This window comes from Blennius ocellaris, assembly GCF_963422515.1.
Source record: "Blennius ocellaris genome assembly, chromosome: 9".
NCBI classification, from domain to species: domain Eukaryota; kingdom Metazoa; phylum Chordata; class Actinopteri; order Blenniiformes; family Blenniidae; genus Blennius; species Blennius ocellaris.
Genome location: NC_137658.1, coordinates 4,767,675 through 4,777,973, shown reverse-complemented (window position 1 = coordinate 4,777,973; position 10,299 = coordinate 4,767,675).

The following is a 10,299-nucleotide window of genomic DNA, read 5'->3' as shown; positions in this document are numbered from 1 at the left end:
TTAAAGGTGGGAATTCCCCAGTTACCAGTTAACCAAATATTTTATTAGGTGTTTTGAGTTTTAAGTTAAGCTTATTAAAACCTACTCCCTCTCAGGTCAGTCTGTTTTCATCCTGTGATTTTTATTTCCAACCAATCACACAAACGTTCATAAACTTAAATAACTGCAAAGCCAAGAAAGCAATGAGCAAATAAATAAATAGGTAAATATTGTACATATTCCACCCTTCTTCTTTGCTGTACCTGGTGAACCCCATTTGTTTGCATCGATACTTTCTGAGCATCTCTGTTCGTCTGTTCCACAGTTTTCCCTCCATAAATAAAATGATCGATGTTTTCAAAGTTGTGCTGGTACATGGATGTGTACAAGTAAGTTTCCTCCTTCATTCATGTCTTTTTAAAAAAAATGTTCTGAATCTTCCCAGGGAGTAAGTTAATTGATGCTTTGTACATGGTTTGTGCTGTTTGAGAATTAACAATATTGGTGATTTGTAATGTTTTGGATTTTTAGGAATGGTGGATTTGTGTGATCTCTGCCACCAGTGTTGTGAATGATTATGACCCTTTTCTGCAATAATGTCATATCTCGTAAAGGTTCTTAGATATTCTGTTGTGTCTGCATTTGCATTGCCAATCGTTAGTCTGAAATGATGCAACAGAACGTAATCATGACTTACCAGCACATAAAGGCTTTTATTTTGCTATTTTTTGACTGAGGTCGTATTGAATCGTGCCGGGTGTATAAATGTTTGCCAAAGACTTTACTGTTTGCTACTGTAGTTTGCAGTCGAGTACTGCACATATGTGTCTTTTGGGGGTGGTGCTGTTTCTCATCTTATGGATTTGCTTTAGAGACTTTGGTATTCATACACTTCTATTTGTATTGGAATGATAATAGAAAAACACATTTAGAAATAAATGTCTTTGTTCCATTGAACATACATTGACACATTGACATGAGGACAGGGGGAACTAGAGCTTAGTTTTATATTATTTACACAGAATTTTAAACATGTTAATTGTGGTGATGTGTGATACAGTGATTGGTCAAACATATCAATAAAATATAAGCAGCTTCCATTAAAAAAATACATATACAGTCAAATAGAAAAAGGGACTTCCTGATTAAAAAAACCATGTTGAATGTTAATAATATCAACACCATGAGTATACAAAGGTTGGAGTCTGAACAAACAAGGACTGTATTTGTATATAACAGAGACTTTTAGAAATAAGGAATTCTGGTTGTCATACCTCAGAAATTCAACATGTTATCTTATTATATTGTTACATCCCGCAACATAAACTAACAAAAAAAAAGTAATTTTAATGTCAAAAAGAACCATTTTGTTTTTCTTTAAGGTGTCACATGTTTTGTCTTCTGACTGCATCCTGCACAGAAGCAGGATGTCATGGTTTGAGTTATTCTGCTTCTCCTTGCATTAGTTACCGACATCAGCAGCTCTGTCTCACCTCTATTCAAGGAAATCTCACATATGACGGCTTCACGTCACCTCTGCTCGGTTCTGTGTAAATGACTAAATCACTACAACATCTGAATACACACTCAGGCTGCATCGTGTCTCCAGCTGACTTGAAGACGTTCTGCATCATTTTGTGTGAACAAATGTGTGTGTGTGTGTGTGTGTGTGTGTGTGTGTGTGTGTGTGTGTGTGTGTGTGTGTGTGTGTGTGTGTGTGTGTGTGTGTTATTAGTGTTGTTGGTTTGGTTGTTGTACATAATTGCTAAACTTTTGTGATCCAGTTGTAGTCGTTCTGCAGTTCTGCCCATTCTGTGTATATTGTTAGTCTTTCTTTAGTGTTTTGAGTTTCAGTTTGAGGTTTTTGCATTTCTTTGTGATCATTTGCATTTAATTGCGGTCCCTTTCTGCCCCTTGTTGACTATTTTTCATTTCTTCACAACCAATGTCTGTTTCCTGTCACTGATTGGTTGTTTACTTTTCACCTTGTAGTAAATACAATCATAATTTTACAAGCTGGTTGTCACATGGGGGTCAATTAAAGCAATAAAAAAAATTGTAATAAAAGTTAACAGCACATAAATAAAAATCAAATGAACCCGCGGTGATATAAAATAAAGATGTTGGCATCTAACAATCACACAGAAATAGGCAGTGTGCAACTTCTGAGAATATTCATGAAGCATTGTGTCACAATTATATGAAAGTCAGTTTCCTTCTGATACAAAAAGAAAATTCAGGTGCATAAAACTTTTCTGTAAGCTTTTTATGACTTTCCTGGCTAATGTGTCAAAATGTGAACTACATTTTACAATCGTTGATTGAAGTGAAAAAACCACATTGGATATAAAAAGATGTTGCAATTGCCATTTGGGAAAAAATCTGACAGGAAATGTTGCATCCAACCCTGCAGCCCCCTATGGGTTGCCACAGTCTTTTAGTTCCAGGTGAACTTTAAGACTTGGGGTCCTTTTTGTGCTGAGTGTGCATGTTGCAAGATGCCATCACCACCGCTATGACTCCTGGCGGTTGTGCCTGTGTTTGCCTTGATGAATGAATGTACTCTGCTTTCACCTAATCAGCTGAGAGTGGCTCCAATGCTCCGAACCTCTAAATCGGAAAACTTCGAATAAAACATGGGTGGATGGTATCAGTGATAATATTTTTGCAATTATACTAATTGTGTCTTCTCAGCTAAAATGTTAAACAAATTAAGAAATAATTATGTCTGTTGAAAAAGCTGCGCACGCCATAATTGAAATTGATGAACTGAGTGTGAATAATACAAAATTCCCCATTCATATCAGTACATCACTAACCATAAAAAATGTTTTTTATGCATGATGCAAACTTAGCTTTAAATTCCTGTGTATTATTCATTTTGTGGTTTATTGTATTTTATTCCATTTCATTTTTGGTGCATGTTGGTTGTAGGATTATTATTACAATAATAAAAAATGCCTACACAGTAGTGAAGATGAACACATTTGTATTACAGGACTAATCATGTGTGACAGTTTTTGACAAATTTCTGTCGCGTAATCCTAATATTATTAACATTTTTGAATTGAGTGTTCATAATATAACAAAATAGTATGCTATATCTTTGACGTCCTTTCAAAGTGGATTACTTTGTGATTTAATAGAAGTAAGATAATGAGAAAAAAAAAAAAAGATCGCATCATGGAAAAAATTCGTGGTTCCACTGGGGCTCGAACCCAGGACCTTCTGCGTGTAAAGCAGACGTGATAACCGCTACACTATGGAACCAACTGACTGCAAATGAACACAGGAATGTTAATAAGGACAAAACCCAGTGGCTGCGCTGGTCTTGTTCGTTCGTTTCGTTTGTATGATCACGGAAAACATCGCTGAAGGTCCGCTGTCGTTCACCACGCTTCCCGCAGCGAGCTTTGTCCTCCGCTTCGATGCTGAAGACTCCGCTTCCCCGCGGATCGCCGGCCGCCTCCGTAAGTCGTCCCGCTCGGGTATTATTAACGTGGCGTTACGTCTTTAGCTGCGGGCGGTGAACTGCTTCAGCAGCGAGTCCAGTCACTTTTGGACGATTTCCTTTCCCGGTCGAGCTCACATTATCGAAGCTAACGTTAACTTGAGGAGGGGAGGGGAGGGGGGGACTTGCGTTCATGTATGTGGCTGTGTCAATCCTGCAGGAGTAACGTTTGCACCTCAGATGCCTCGGACGGTTAGCCTGGATTACACGACCAAACCAGCCGAACAGGACTCGTCCATGTTTAAAGCTGTTCTGTAAATTTCCAAAACATCACAGCTGCTAGGAGACATCAAAGCTGGTAGTGAGACCTCAAACATGAATAAATCAAAGTTTCAAACGATGCCAATAATATATCGGCTCGGTAATAGAAACCAAGTTGCTTGGGTTTGCTTTTATGTTCTGGTTTACTGTTACTGTGTTTTTCAGTCATGTCACTGAAGGCGATCCTCACAACTGCTTCTCACCGTCCTTAACACAAGGTCAATTACGTCGGCTGACAGTGAAAGCAGTAAAACGAATAGTCCTTTCACTCCCACAGATCTGAATCTTTAAATGCCTAATGGCAATTAGAGGTCAGATAAGCAAACAAACTAACTAAACTCCCACATTTTTGTTCCACGGTTCAGAATCCAAAGCATCCATTTTACAAGCATTGGAATATATTATACTAATAACATGCACTGCATTTACAAGTTTATATCTCAATAGAGCTCATACAGTCACTCAAATTTGTGTAGTTTAATGTAATGTCACTGCATCAAAGAGCTCAAAGTTAAATCTCCTAGTAGAAACAATCTAAGTTGTGAGCTTTTTCTTGTGCTTGTCTGTGTCTGATGCCCCTGTAGGGCTCCTCTATCAAGCAGCTGTCCAGATCTGAGCAGAACTCTGTAAATACTGTACGCCAGTCCCTTGCCTGGGATTGTAAATGTGTTCTCGCTTGCTTGTGTAGCGAAGACTTTCCACATGTAAAACACTTAACGGCTTCTCTTTTTGCTTTTCCTACTCAATTCCCTGCTATTAGCAGCATTTAGATCTCTTTTAACATTTTGCCTCCTCAGCTGTCAATGAGGGCAAGGCCATAATGCCACCCTGGAAAACATGGGGATGACAGCTGCATCGGTTTATGATGTGGGGCACAATAGTTCACTTTGAGAGCCACGCAGAGTTCATAGGAAACCGCAAATCAGGACTAACATATTCATATGTGGGGCAGATTCAAATTCAAGACGTTTGAGATCTGTCTCTTTATTTTTCTTGGTGAAAAGAATAAATATATTTTCCAAAAATTAGTTTTACAAATTATTTAATTTCTCAATGAGTGACTTTTATTCTGTTTCAGTTAAAAATTCTATTTATCTTTAGTTTAAACGATCTTCCCAACGTCAGAGAAATATTCCCAAAGAAGAGTCAACAACATCCACTGAACGGAACACTTTTGTTTGTGCGTGTTCCTAGTTTTTATAAGGGAGTTCCCTCAGAGATCTCAGACTTTTTATATGTACATAAAACCATATTTGTCTCAAATATTGTTCGCAGATTTGTCTAAATCTGTGTTAGTGAGCACTTCTCCTTAACCGAGATAATCCCTCCACCACACCATGTTGATTCGACAGCACGATTATTGCACAGGTGTGCTTTGGGCTGGCCATGATAAAAGGCCACGTTAAAATGTGCAGTTTTATCACGTAGCACAATGCAACAGATGTCAAATTGTAAAATTCTGAGAGAGCGTGCAATTGGCATGCGGACTGCAGGAATGTCCACCAGATCCGTTGCCTGTGAATTAAATGTTAATTTCTCAACCGTAATGTCTTCAAAGGCGTTTCGGAGACGTTGGCAGTACATCCAACCACCTCACAACCACAGACCAGGTGTAACCACACCGGCCCAGGACCTCCATGATCGTCTGAGACCAGCCTGCTGCAGCAATCGATTTCTACACAAGCTGTCAGAAACTGTCTCAGGGAAGCTCAACTCTCTTGACTGGGCAAATTGAGATGTTGTGAATGGAATGGCCCATGGTGGCAGATGGGGTTATGGTATGGGCAGCTGTATGTTATGGACAATAAACGCAAGCGCGCCCATCACCTCATGTTGCAGCGTGATAATGTGATCATGGCACAGCCCGGGAAGCTCAAAACATTCCCACTTAGTTCATGGCCAGCATGCTCACCGGATGTGCCACCAATTGAGCATGTTTGAGGGCCTCTGGATTGACGTAGTTTCTGACAATGTCCATCAACTTGGCACAGCCATCGGAGAGGACCGACAAGATGTGTTGCACTACGTGAGGTGGTCACACCAGATACTGACTGGACTTCTGACCTCACGAGACCCCACAATACAGCAAAACTCTACATTTTGGAGTCGCCGTCCTTTTATTGTGGCCAGTGGGAGACACTCCTGCAATAATCCTGCCATCTAATCAGCATCTTAATCTGTCAGAACTGTGTGGTGGATGGATTATCTCGGCAAATAGAATAACACAGATTTAGACAAATGTGTGAACTATATTTTGAGTACATAGAAAAAGTTTTAGTTCAGCTCAATAGTTAGTTCAGGACAACATGAGCCAAAAAAAATTAAATTTTTGTTCAGCGTACATACAAAATTTTCAAGCACTCCCTTATAGTTCAGAATTTGTGGGTTCAGTTAAATTTGCGACACACTACAGTTATACTGTGTCAACAAGAATACTCTGAGTCCTTTGACTTGTCAGTCATTTGCACTAATTGGTCATAAAATGTAATTTAGTTCGCACCTAAATCTCATGCAGCCAACTACACTATACTCAACCTAAAAGCACATGGGTACCGATGACATTCAGTGTATTTATTGATCACAGTCATTCCAGTTTTACTGAAAAAAAATAAGTAAACAATTTACCGGTAGGTAAATGATCCTGAAAAGAGCTAATCGAGTCCAATCAATGAAGCAAGAATTAACCCAAGTCTATATGTTGTTGTTGTTTTTTTTCAACAAAAACCAAAACAACAATGCACAGTTGTTGACGATTGATAGATCAGGGGCGCATGCCTCCGACGCTTCCCTTCGCTCTAAGAACACCATTAAGATCTCCACATACTTTCAAAGCCGTGATATTGACCTTTTAACATAAATGTGAGTTTTTTCAAGTGATGGTCCTGTGAGGACACTAATCCTTGATTTGTCAGTGGATTTCTAAGCTATGGTTTGTAATCATATTCTTGTTTGCCTTATTTAGATTATGATTTACAGGAAAAAATATCCCAAATGCACCACATGGTGCATGTTAATAATTTTGTCACAATGGCATGTGAACACATTTCCATCACTTCAAGTCTGTGGGCAATCCCTTTTGCAGTGACATATAATATATAATATTACAACATTTGTAAAACGTTGTTTCGGGTTTAATGGGATTTAATTTATTCAGCTGAATTGATGTTGTATATACTCTCATTATCCACTTATACTGAAGTAATATAAAAGTGTATAGTTACTCTAACCTTTAAAAAACACTAAATTAAGCATCGACTAATGGCTCACAAAATAAGATCTGTAAACGCATTTCATAAAGAATGATCAGCTTTAATAAGAATAGAATTGGTAAAAATTAATATAAACTAATCTGAGAAATTTTCATTATTTACCAATCTTAAAGTCTGCAAATGGAGATAATTTGGTTGCCGAGGTGTTTCTCTCTCGAAGTGGCACTCATCCAAGTCGCACATTGCAAAATACTGAGATTAATAGTAATTGTAATAAGTAATGAGATAAAAACCTACAAAATAAATCATTCGAATCCATTAAAAGCTCCATTCATAAGGCTACTGGTTGTATTCAAAACACTGAGCAGGTAGAGTCTACGTGGAGATGAATAATGAAAGAACACTGACTATACGGCACAATACGGACTGAGTTCAAGATTCTACCGCTCGTGAAGAACATGCAGCACACAGTGTGTGACATGAGAGATAAAAGGCTCAGTGTATCATGAGAAAAGAAATTGTTCTCCTTGATGAAATAAGGTGGATGAAGGGATTAGTGCTGGTTTCCTGCTTCCAGGACCTCCACTGTTTGCAGTCATGAATGACTTTTCACAGTTCATCCCGGTATCCCGCGAGATCATCTCAGGCTGGCCGCCTCCCAGCAGAAAAACGACCTTAAACATTGTCGTTAATCTGGACCTTAAATCAAACCAACGTTTGGTTGCTTGGAAGTGAGAGTCCTAACTGCTAAATTACAATGCAGCCTCAATATTTCTGGAGCAATTGTTTCTGACATTCTGGAAATTATGTTTATTTATACCAATTACTTTTATTTGAATCCCTTCGTAACATTTTATCATGGAATTGTGTATGTAATAAATGGACCATGGTGTATCTGCCCTCGTCCATTGTGAGCTGGGATTGGCTCCAGCAACCCCGCGGTGTAGAAGACGGACGGCCAATCATAATAGATAAAAAGATCCAGCCATCCTTCTTCATTCCGTATGGGGTCGGAGCAGAAGTATAAAGAACCCCCTCTTTATTTTAGATAGGTCAGATGGCATTGTTTTAAATGTTCCCATTGAATTGATCAAAGTGAGGCTTGACTTTAATTTGCTCACTTTTAAAAAGAAATCTCTCGTGAAGATGATTTATTTGCAAATAGAGAGTTGTTTATACATTAGTACCATCCAAATGAATACACTGGACATGTCAACGTGGTTGGCTTCTTGAAAAACACCCTGAAATGTATTCCTATTTCTGGCCAATTATTCCTTAGTATGTTTAATTCCTCCCAATAGATCTCCTAAGCACTGCTCTCTAAACCTTTAATTGTTTTACATGCGGCATTGCTTACGCCTGTTTGTTTGTGGACTTGGTGTTGTCTTTGTTGATTCATTGCTGTGTTTGTTGGTGGGTTGTTTTCAGCAGTTTAGCCGTGTGAGACCAATCAGGATGTAGTTTTTGGCGCCGGCCTATCGAGCGGTATCGCCCCATTTTATTTGTATCGTAAACAAGCTGCACATACGAGACCGTCGCATTTCTCCTGGTTCGACAGTCAGAGTGAGGAAAAGAAAAACGTACAGACCTTGGTAGTGAACAGAGGGAATGTAAACACACACCTGGTGGTCAGTCACTACAAAGGGACATTTTCAGAGTTACACAGTTGTCTATTACTGTTAACATCCAGAGCGACTGCTGTCTCATGTGAACAGGTTCAGCGCAGGTCAAAGTCCCGCGTTTGAATTAATCATGACTGCTTGTAATAATCTGAGCTTCAAAGAGGTGAAATATTTTATTCCTAATCCCTCCCAAACACACAATATTAATAATGTGTGCCAACTATCGCAAGTAAACGACCTTATTTGGTGCTCGACAGTGTTGACGTTGAATTGCATATTTAGAATTTGATCTCAATACTACACTTCTCTTGTGGCATAGAAAGACCATCTTGTCCGTGCTTTGTCTCTTCTCCATTGTAGAAAAAAACAAACAAAAAAAAAAACTGGTGTAACAATAATCCATCTGGGAAGAGTCAGAGTATCAGAATCACACTAAATCCCTGTTTGTTTGCCCATTCAAAATTTTGGATTGCCACGACAGAAAATAAATAAATACTCTTATAGTCAGGCCGATAAATTAATTTAGCTGCAGTGTTGAATTCGTTCATAGCATTGTATCCTTAGGCAGTCAACAGCTTCCATGAGATCTGTTGATCAGAAGAAAGTATATTAATAATTCCAGTGACAGCTGCGTGCAACAAAGTCTGTAGATGATCAGTTTCTAGAAAGTTGAAAAGTCCAAAGTTTTTATTGACTCAATCTACTTCTGGTTGCATGGTTGGAATTCTGGAATCATAGCAAGAAGGTTGTGGGTTTGAAGCTGAGCTGGACCCATTTTGTTAAGTTTGCCTGTGTTTGGGTTGTTTTTTTATCTGGGTACTACTTTGTTAACCCCAGGTGGAGATTCCTTATGGCGTTGCTCCACAAAGAATCAAATATTAGTCGAAAATTAAAATATCGAATATTTTAGGAATATTATTAATTCTATATATATTTGTGTGTGGAACCGAGTTAGCACTGCCAACATGATAGCCGTTAGCGCACATCAATGCTAACCAGGGAGATCAGGTAGAAACATCACTGTGTGAAACTCTGAGCGGGGAGCGTCTCCGTGGCAACAGATGCTGATCTCCTTTGCTGTCCTCCACGAGGTGCCTCTCTCATCTGCTTTCTATGGTAAAAAAAATGTCTTCGTTTTTGGGGATCTATTTTAAAACGGTTCGCCGTTAACATCCAAAAATCTAACTGATTGGTTCCTCGATGATTAGAAATCATCCCTGAAAATTTCATGCAATTATGCATACATACATACATATATACATACATACCAATAAAATGTTCCTTAAGGTGCACTTTAGAGAATTTGGGGACTTTTGAGGTCCCACCACTCACAATACATGACATTATCAAACAATTTAGAGAATGTGGAGACATTTCTGTCTGTTTACGGACGAACATGATCTTCATACCTTCAGAACAGACACGATCTGGAAAACCACTGCATTGGCCCAGGGACACTTCTATTGTCTGCAAACAGAGATATTATCTGAATACAATGCACAGATTCTACTCCGGGACAAAACTTGCTGAAAATGGACAAAATAGAAGGCAAAATAGAGGACTGTTCTGTGGTCAGATAAATTCATGTTTTTTTTGGGGGGGGGGGGGATTTTTTTTAAAGCTCTGTTCTGGAGACAGAAACTATTGGGGTGTGTTGGGGTTGCAGCAGTTCTCACAGTTTAAGAAACCATGTGCACTGTATCATGAACCTGCACAG